Source organism: Aphelocoma coerulescens, chromosome 7 (genome assembly GCF_041296385.1).
Source record: "Aphelocoma coerulescens isolate FSJ_1873_10779 chromosome 7, UR_Acoe_1.0, whole genome shotgun sequence".
In the NCBI taxonomy this organism is placed as follows: Eukaryota; Metazoa; Chordata; class Aves; order Passeriformes; family Corvidae; genus Aphelocoma; species Aphelocoma coerulescens.
In genome coordinates, this window is record NC_091021.1 from 17,616,146 (window position 1) to 17,625,631 (window position 9,486).

Here is a 9,486-nt window from a genome sequence, read left to right on the forward strand (position 1 = left end):
TACATGTGTGGAAGTGGACTCTTTGTTCTTCTGCTCCTCTGTATTGCCTATTAAATGTTTGACATTGCTGTAGTAAAAAAGGGGAGTTTGAGATCAGTGTGACGGGTCGGAGTGGTTGTGATGATGGTTTCAAAAGAAGGAATCAGACTAAAATCACTAAAAATCTAGGTCAGGATCTCAAATCACCTTATGAATATCACTATAACCTGTTCAGCAGCTTACAATATCTATTTAACCCAACTTGAGATTTATTTAATTAGAGAGTTTCTTTTAACAGTTTGTAAGTACTAATGGATGTGAATTTTATAAATTTTCTCACATGTAGGTTCACACAGTGTGCACTTTGTGTGTCTGCCAATGCAGACCCATATGCTATTTTTGAGATTCTTGATTATAGTGTGGTTAATGTATCAGCAGTACTTCTGCTGCATTAGTAAATGATGTTTATTTCTGTATGACCAGCATCACTTTGGGTCTGAATACATGAATATGCAAGTTTAAAATTCAATTTTTTTACCACTCGCTTTCCAAGTAAAACATTTAATAGAAAGTCCTCAATTAACCACAGCAGTAGGCATGTTTAGGTTCAAATATGGGACATTTGATGTCATAAAAAGAGTTACAAATGCTCTTTGCATATAATTAGCTTTGTGCTCAGGCCCTAATATTTCAAAGACTTGGATACATATTAAATCAATGGAAATATTCATCTATGAAATGTTAAGCAAATGCATAAATGTCTTTGCAGGATTGGGAAGTAATTAAGTGGAACGTTAAAAAATACCATTATGATCTTATCTAATCTAAAAGTGTGCAGTATTAATGCTTGCTGTTTTAGTTGGTTGTACACGTACCACTTTCACAAACACTTGGATATATGAAATGGATATTTTCAAGAAAAATACCCAGAGGCTGGTCTAATAGATTTTACATTTTTGGCTTTCAGTATTAAAATGTGCTGTTACCACATTAATTTCCATCTAAGTGAACAGTAGCAATATGCTGCTGTTTCACTGTGTATAAGCTTGGTGGCAGATTTTTTTCATCAGTGGCCAGAAACTATTTCCTTGTTATTACATTGAATTAAAAATGCATTAAAAATGAAGCATTGCTGCTTGCTGCAGAGAGACAGTTTGTCATACTACCAGTGTTAAGACACTGTTATTTATTCTGAAGAGCAAGGAATTAAACACTCTGCAAAAGAGATCTGGGGAAGATGGCCAAAGTTATCCTGTCAATAGCAGCAATGTATCCAGGACAGCCGTGCTACTCCACTGATTGGGCTTGCAGCATTTTTTAACTCCTTTCTCATCTGTTCAAATGTATTTTTCTTTCACCTGCTTTAAATTTATTAATAGCATCCATTCCCATTTTCAGTATTGTATGATCTTTGGTTAGTGTGATATAAATACAATCTTGTATTTCAGATGGAAATATTAAGATTTATTTTAAATACTTATTAATTGGCTTCTTAAATGGCCACCTTGAGGATGCATCCACTTGTGTCTGGTAAGTGTAGTAGATCAGCTATTAAAAATGCCTCTTCCTGAAAAAAGTACAGCTTTGGAGTTTTAGCAGTAGCCAAGCAATTTGTTTATGTCTTCTGTTTTGTTTTGTTTTTTAGAAAAATAGGTGGTGCTGTCTTTTGCTAATTCTGATTCAAAGGGATCTAGCTGAAGTCATGGTCCAATAATTGAAATACCTATGCATTATCAATATGTGCACAGTTGTCTTTCTGCTATTAACTGCACATGTCAGAAATAGGATATTGCATTTATAGAGTTAAAAACAGGAAAAAATTTTTGTAAGTGTTCTGTATGCAAAATAAGCCAGCTGATGATTGCAGATATTAGCACCCAATACCTATGACTGTCATTGCATGACACATTTACACTTGTTCAAATGAATCATGCCTTTTTAGTTCAAAAAATGTGCCATTTGTGTCTGCATTCCTGCTACTAACAACATCATTAAAGTTTTCGCAAATCTTGTAATAAGACAAAACACAAAGTTCAAGATGCATTTAAGATATTCTGTGCTGCATCTTCCTGAAAAAAAAATATTCCACACAGAGCAGTGTAACTCTTTTGAGGAAGTTTTCCCCTAAATCACAGAAGTAAACACTTCTATCCATTTCCCATTCCACCAGCACTATTCCATGAGAGCTGGTGGTAAGCCCAGGCTTATTAGGCTCTGAGCAGAACTGAAATTTTTCTGAGACACTGCCCATTAGACAAACAGCACATCTTCTCTGAGAGACATCAGGGTCATGGCAGTAGTTAAAATTTGTTCTCTTACTCAACATTATAATTTTTTTTCAATAACAAACCAGTTCACTTCAATAATGTACCTAACTAAAACTATATCTTTTATTCTTTCTGATTTATTTCAAGTATTCCCTTTTATTCTAACTAAATTTAAAATAATAAAAATTTAAAACTAAATTTCAAAGGTTCAGTATCTGAAAACAAATTAAAACTGTAAAAGTTTCTTGGAAGTGTCAGTAAGACTGAAACAGCTAAAATGAAAATTTTCAGCTAACATGAATTTATTTTCAAAATCTGAAAAAACCAAGATACAAAAGAATGACTCTCCAGATACCACTTGTACTCAATAGATATATTTAACATTACTTAATGTTGTAAGTACTGATTTGAGAATGCTCAGCATGTTAGAGAGGTTGGAACCCAAGCCCAAATCCTACAAGGATCTGAGAACCCACATTTAGTATTTTGGTATTAAGTCCAGTTTGTACAAATGGGAATGTATCCTGAATTGATCAACGTTTGTGTTGTTGACAGAACTGATTTTTCTATCAGAACATGACAGGTCATCAAAACAGATTTATTTTTGTTGTTAATAGAAATTTTTCACTTTGATTAAATGTTTTTAAAAAGATTTTGCATGTATCAGATTGGACATTTTTTTTAAGAGTAAGAGAAATTTATTTTTTTTAAGAGTAAGAGATATTAACAGCATTATGAATAAGATGCCCATTTAGGGAATCAGATATCACTTGATATATTGACTGACTTGGTTCTTGTTAGGATTTATTTTAATGCTGAATAGAGATTAGTTTCAAAACCTCAACATTTTTCACAAAACACAACTGTTTTTCAGCCCTCTCAAGGTTTTAGGGCTCTGAGTAAGTGCAAAAGGTATTCTCAAGCTTATGAGACAGGAGTGAATGTGTTTATTGATGCCCTTGAGGATCACATTGTGCAGCAAGGATTGGTGAAGTGAATAATCAAAAAATAGAAACATTTGAATGCATAGGCTAAATTCCGTGTGTGTGTCCTAAGACCGGCTTAAGGATTTGTCTGTAAGTATTGTAAACTAACTAATATTAAATGAAATTTAGACTTGATTGAGTCTCAGCATGAAGATGCCAACATTCAAATTGATTCATTAGCTGACCTGAATTCTCTGATAAAATTTACTAGCAGGCACAGTCAGAGGATTTATCCTGGATGATGTTCGTGTCATTAACAGGAACTACCACCGACAACATACACAATGACAGCCCACAAAAAAAGAGAAAATAATAGACCATTTCAAACACCACAGTTATTTGGAAAAAAAAAACAAACAAAAAAAACAAAAAAAAAACCAAACCAAAACAAAAAAACAAACAAAAAACCCAAAAAGGCAAATCTCTGTCATGTTAAAATATTGTTATTTTTGCTTTACTTATCACTTTACACCCAGTGTAACAGCCACAAGGCGACACAATGGAAGTTTTTGTGGAGCAGAGTGTGCTTGCTTCAAGGAGCTAGTGTGCCAATAGAGGCACACACCAAGAGAAGCTAACATACTGGGTGAATTATGTGTCCCATCACACCAATGACTGCAGAGCAATAAAACCACCCTAAGTGTTCTAGTTACAATCAATTACATCATGCTTTAATCACATTTTAATGATGTATTAACCAAGATTTCAACAGCAATTAGTTTAATGGGTGTTTGCTTTTTTTAAACTATTTTTAACTGTGGCTATATCCAGTAAGATTAAAAAAAAATAAAGCATTGATTGTGACCTCCTTCTTCTCCAGCAATTTTGTGTGATGGGACTGAAGAGGGAGATTTTTCAGTTACTGAGTATTCATGACTGTTAAGTTAATAACGTGCTATGTGATTATATACTGCCGAATTCTTCTCATCTGCAAAGATTCTGCAAAATCTAACACGTTAAACTGGAAATAATTATTGCATCTCACATCCTTCAGGGCAGAAAGTAATACACTGGCTATTGCTATCTAGGCAAAGATAAAAGAAATGCAAAGTAAAATTATTAATCATACTAATTTTTAATAGAAGGGCTTAGAAAACTTCTGTGGCTGCCTGTAATATTCCCATTGATACATATTTTCCTTACAGAAAACTGACAAATGTCTCTGGAAATCCAGCTCTCTTTAAAGCACTCCTAAGCATATTAACAGATTAAGAAAAGAGATTTCACAGCAAAACCCACATAAAAACCAATATTAGGAGTGATACCAAACTTAAAGAATGTTGTAAAATGAGCATGGAAAAATGTACAAAATGAATTCATGCCCATTTACATGCTTTCAGTCAGGCTACCAGATAACAAAGCCTCTGTCTTTGTGTTAACACTGCAGATTAGGTCAAGTTTTTACCCCTCTGAGCTCTTTTCCTGTAAATGACGGGTTTTGATGTGAAACAAGCAACATGTCAAAGCAAGTTGAAAGATGTAGGCATTTTATGCCATGTCACAATGACAGGCCGGTGAATATTTGGGCCATTAGGGGCTTATTAGTGAATAAATGACCAGATGGTTCAGTGATGCACAGAGATGGACAGAACTGGATGCTACTAATCAGCACTGTCTGTACTTGATGTCAAATCACATGACACAGTAACCCATGGATACCGAATAAAAGTTACCATTAGCAAGTCAATTTGATATCTGTGTGGTGTAAACAGACTTATAACTGCACTTCAGAGCTGCCTGTTGTTAAGAAGAAATAATGGTAGGGTATTTAAATAAACACACTCTATCTTATCAAGTTATGATAAATATAAATAGAATTTCAATTCCCAGGACCTCCTTTTTGTTTTGAAGAAAGTGTGGAAGCATTTACATATTTGCCTCTCCCCACAGACAAAAAGGCTGGGCTGGAAATGCTGTAAAAGAGAAGCAAGAGGAACATTCTTCGAACACCATGGTTAGCAGCACCAAGTGATGCTTTGTTTGTGCATTTGTCACAGGAGTGCAAACTTTGAGAACGGGACCCATTTTCTGGGGGGAGGCTGTTTGCATTTTTGTATATTCATGCTTTGATTTTTTACTGATGTTGATATATGTTTGCTTGCTGCTACCTTAGATTTTTCCCATGTGTTTTTTAAAATTTATTTTGACAAACCCTTGTTAGCAAGTCATTTCCAGAGCATTGCACCAGGGTCAGAAGCTTTGGGCATTTGGTAAGGACCAGATCCTGAGCCAGGGGCTGATCTTGAACCACTCTTGTAGAAAAAGCAGTGCCAGTCTGAATGGAAGGGTTGAGCCAAGGCTGGGTATGGGGGAGGCTTCACTGCTGCACTAAATCTCTATGAGCTTAAATTAAGTAAAAAACCTTAAAATTCAGTTTTCCCCTGGGTTTGGAGAAGTATGTTTGCAGACGTAGAGATTTGGGGTGCATCCTCATCTCCGAGCCCATGACAAACACACCAGTAATACCTGTTTTTTGAGGCAGAAACACATGCATATCTGCTTTACTTCCTTCTTATGGTTCTTTATAGCAAATGAGAACAAATGTAGCATTAGGACTGAGGAGGATTTTTGATGATGTACTAATGTGATTGAGAATGTGTTTTGAAATGGTGAATAAAACTTCCTTGAATTCTTTAGTCTGAAGTACCAGATGTAACTGTATGTGACCCCTTTTCTATGATATCCACATATGAATTTTACATAGTGGGTGAATAATGTAACAATATTTTGTGGCCTTAGTTGTGTTTGACCGTGAGTTACCCTTGATCCTGATTTTCTCTCTTGCATCTCCTTTGGGAAAGAATATGGGAAGAATTTCATGGTAGGAGTGGTCATGAAACTTACTGTTCCCATGATTAAATAAGGAATCAAGTAAGAATTAGGCAAGTCTAATAAAAGAAGTACTCCTATGTGAGCAGCCAAAAATATGCTTGCATTTTTGAGTGTACTAAATGTACTAAAAACTTGGATTAGCAAGAAATACAGCAGGATGGCTTAAAAGTGTGAAATATGTTGCCTTTTAAAAAATCCCTGTTGTGGCATGAGTGTGTTTTTATATAGAAGACACAAAGATAATGAAAGAGTATATATAAATTACACAAGATTGTCCTTCAGGAACATAATGCTCAACTGCTTGTATTGCTAAAGTAATTGTTGCGACATTGTATTAGCCAAAACCCTGGTGTTTGTAACTGCATCTGAGCCAGTGATGATCTGAAGATGCCTTGGGAAAAAGTGAGAGGACACAGGACACACATGAAGGGATTCTTCAGCTGGAATTCACAGTTTTGTGATGTTATGGAAGCTGAAGACCAAAATGGATTAGAGACATTTGTGGAAGAGAGCTCAGCAGCAGTTATTCATAACAATGGACTAGGTTCATCTTCCAGCTCATGAAACTCCTACACAATCAATTGCTGGAGGCTGGGAAGGACAACCCTGCCAAGGGTGCTCTTAGGTTGGTCTTGTTCCTTTAATTTTTACCTAAATATGCTCCATCATAGCTTTTTTCCCCCCCCCTTAATATTAAATTCGCCACTGATGTAATTTTAAAATCCCTCTATATTTGGAGAAAAAAAACATGCTTTATACTTTATGTGGTTTTTATTCTTTTTGCTACTAGACCTGGAAATGAGATATTCCAGCAAGCTTTACCAAAAGTTTGTTAAATGCAGTGGTTTACCCCAAATGTTCAGCTGGCTATCCCTGAAAACTGCATTTCAGTTTGAAGTTAATCTTTAGTGGATCTGGGATAATTTCACTGATCTGACTAGAAACCAGTGCAATCTTAGTAGTTTGAGCACAGACTGAATTAGAGTTTGTACCCTTCTTTTAATAAAAAAAAAAAATCAAAATTGGATTCTGTAGTTAAGAAACTGTACAAGGAGCTAAAAAGGTGTATCATCTAAACTCATGTAAATACTGTTCTAGCAAAATTCGTGTATTTCCTGAAGGTTTTATTTCAAAAGTAAATCTGATGCACAGGGGCTATTGATCAGCAGGTACTTGCTGTTAGGGACTTTCCCAATCCAGTTGAAACAGACTGCTTCCACCAATATTTCTTTCTCTTCATAGCTGGTTGGCTATGAGCTGTTGGTACAAGAGAACTCTTGGTAGATGCCATGACATTCAGAGAGTATTCTTTTTCTGAAAATAAGGGTGTTGTCTTCATGTTTCCTTGTTGGTGGTGACAACGATGTTACTCCAAAAGAAATGCACGTAGAAATTCCGTAGAACAGAAATTCCGTAGAACAGCAATATAGTATAGAAATGCTTCATTTTTAGAAAAACAGATTTTGGATGGAAAGAATTTTTTAAAGTTAATTTCATGGGAAGTGTGCCTGTATTGCTATACATAACATTTGCATGGCAGTAATAAATAATTTTGAGAAGAGATGTAAAATAGTTGTCACTTGTGGTGGCTGTCATGTCAGGTAAGGGTTGTTGAGTGGAAATGGTCAAAGGCCCTCAGCCAAAGTAAACATATAGAATGTTTATTGCTGTATGGAATGTATCACTGTAAAACAGTGAGAAACTAAGTGTCTGCAGCCTCACTGCAAAACACAGTGACCTGGCAAACACATTTTAAGAAAGGATTAATGTGGGTTTGCTTGCAAATGTGATGGATACTTTCCCCTCTGGCTTTCAGGTTTGAAGGCATATGCTGGTACCTTATTGCTGGCTGGAGACGCTTTAGAGCCATCAGAGTCTCTGGAAAAAACTTTTCCCTCTCGAGCTTTGTGGTGTCACCTTTCCACCTGACATGTATAGCGCAGACAAAGATTTTCTCTGCATCTTGCTGGACACTGGCAAGGATGCTGTGGTGAGGCACAGGACGCAGGCAGTGCAGGAGAGCAGGTTTTGCCGGGCCTTAGGATCAACACTGCCTTGCTGTTCTTCAGTTTTCTTAACTCACAGAACTCAAACCAATGTAAGGTAAAGTGCATCAAATGGCATATGTTTGTAAAAATAAAAAACTTGAAAACATAGTTTACACATGTTTACGAAAGGCAAAAGTTATGACAGAAAATAAAAGAAACACTATGTGTAGATTTTCTTAAAATAAGATCACATCTAATGGCTTATCCTTATCTCAGTGAGATCTGGAACATTGACTCCATGGACAGAGATGAAATTCAGTTCCATGTAATCTTCTGTAAAACTTTTTTGTTCAATGGTGACTATTCCAAAGCAACATGTCTCTGAGCAGTTTGACTGGGGTGAAGGTGAATACTAGCAACCTTCTGGCTGGTGAGAGGAGGATGAACGAAAGGAAAGACTATCCAAAACACACCTCCCAGGGTGTAAAATGTAAATGTACAGTAAAAATGTAGCCAAAATGCACAGAGAAATAGAAGACTCCCTTGCAAAATAGTAAGTTGAAAATTTTACTGTGTATTTAGTAATCTCTGAGTAATCAATGTCTAAAGATTAGACAAGTATTTTGGAGGATAAATCTCATGGAATACTAACAGCTTTAGAGAAAGATTACAAAGAATGTATTAAGTAATTATGTATCTTAGTGGAGATGGAGAAAAAAATCTTCCTGCACACTTAATGCCCATTTCTGTTCCCATTGCAGTCAATTGGAGTTTTGACATTGCCTTTTGTGGGAAAAGCTTGACCCTGTGTTTAGTGCACTACATTGAATAATTGCTACATACCTGCAGAATGACAATGAAAAAAATTATGTTTTTGACCTGCTGCCTCTGGTGGCTTTGTAAGTTTGCTGAGGATGCAGCAGCTTCATATAAGCTGCTGCTTATTTACTAATTAATTTACCTGTGAATATATGAATAGCTCTTATGCAGTGGTTTCCTAGCAATTCAGTTCTGATATGCATCCTTTGTTTTCAGTGACAGGATGCGTGGGTGACTGGGTGTGCATGACCACAGGCTTCCCTGTCATCAAATGTGGGGATAATTTCCATGATTACCTGTTCTTTTAGCAAATTAATTTGAGCAAGTCTCCTATTTGTCTTATACCTTCAGAGGTTTGGGATTTGAGTCAAACTCCTATCAGAAAAGCAAAGCAGATGATCATTACATCTCTATTCCGTATTCGAGTTCGTTTTATGAAATTTATAAAGGAAGGTTTTTCAACACTTAAAGAAATATGATGGCTTAATTCTGCCTTGACAGAGAGGGTATTGGTTGGTGTTACTAACCTAGCAAGCTCTTTCTTCTAAACGCCAAGTTCTGGTCATGAAATTATTTCAGTATCAAAATTTGCAAGTGTGTGTCTGTTCTGTAAGT

The 9,486-nt window shown here is 35.9% G+C and overlaps 1 long non-coding RNA gene across 5 annotated transcripts in view; it reads left to right on the plus strand.

Moving 5' to 3' along the window:
- Positions 1 to 8,249, plus strand: part of LOC138112949 (uncharacterized) — a 93,937-nt gene extending 85,688 nt beyond the window's left edge. For all 5 annotated transcript variants that reach the window (XR_011151933.1, XR_011151934.1, XR_011151929.1 and 2 more), the window contains 2 exons: positions 5,123 to 6,689; positions 7,881 to 8,249. This is a non-coding gene — a long non-coding RNA (uncharacterized lncRNA). The remainder of the gene's footprint in view (positions 1 to 5,122; positions 6,690 to 7,880) is intronic.
- Positions 8,250 to 9,486: the final 1,237 nt, after the last annotated feature.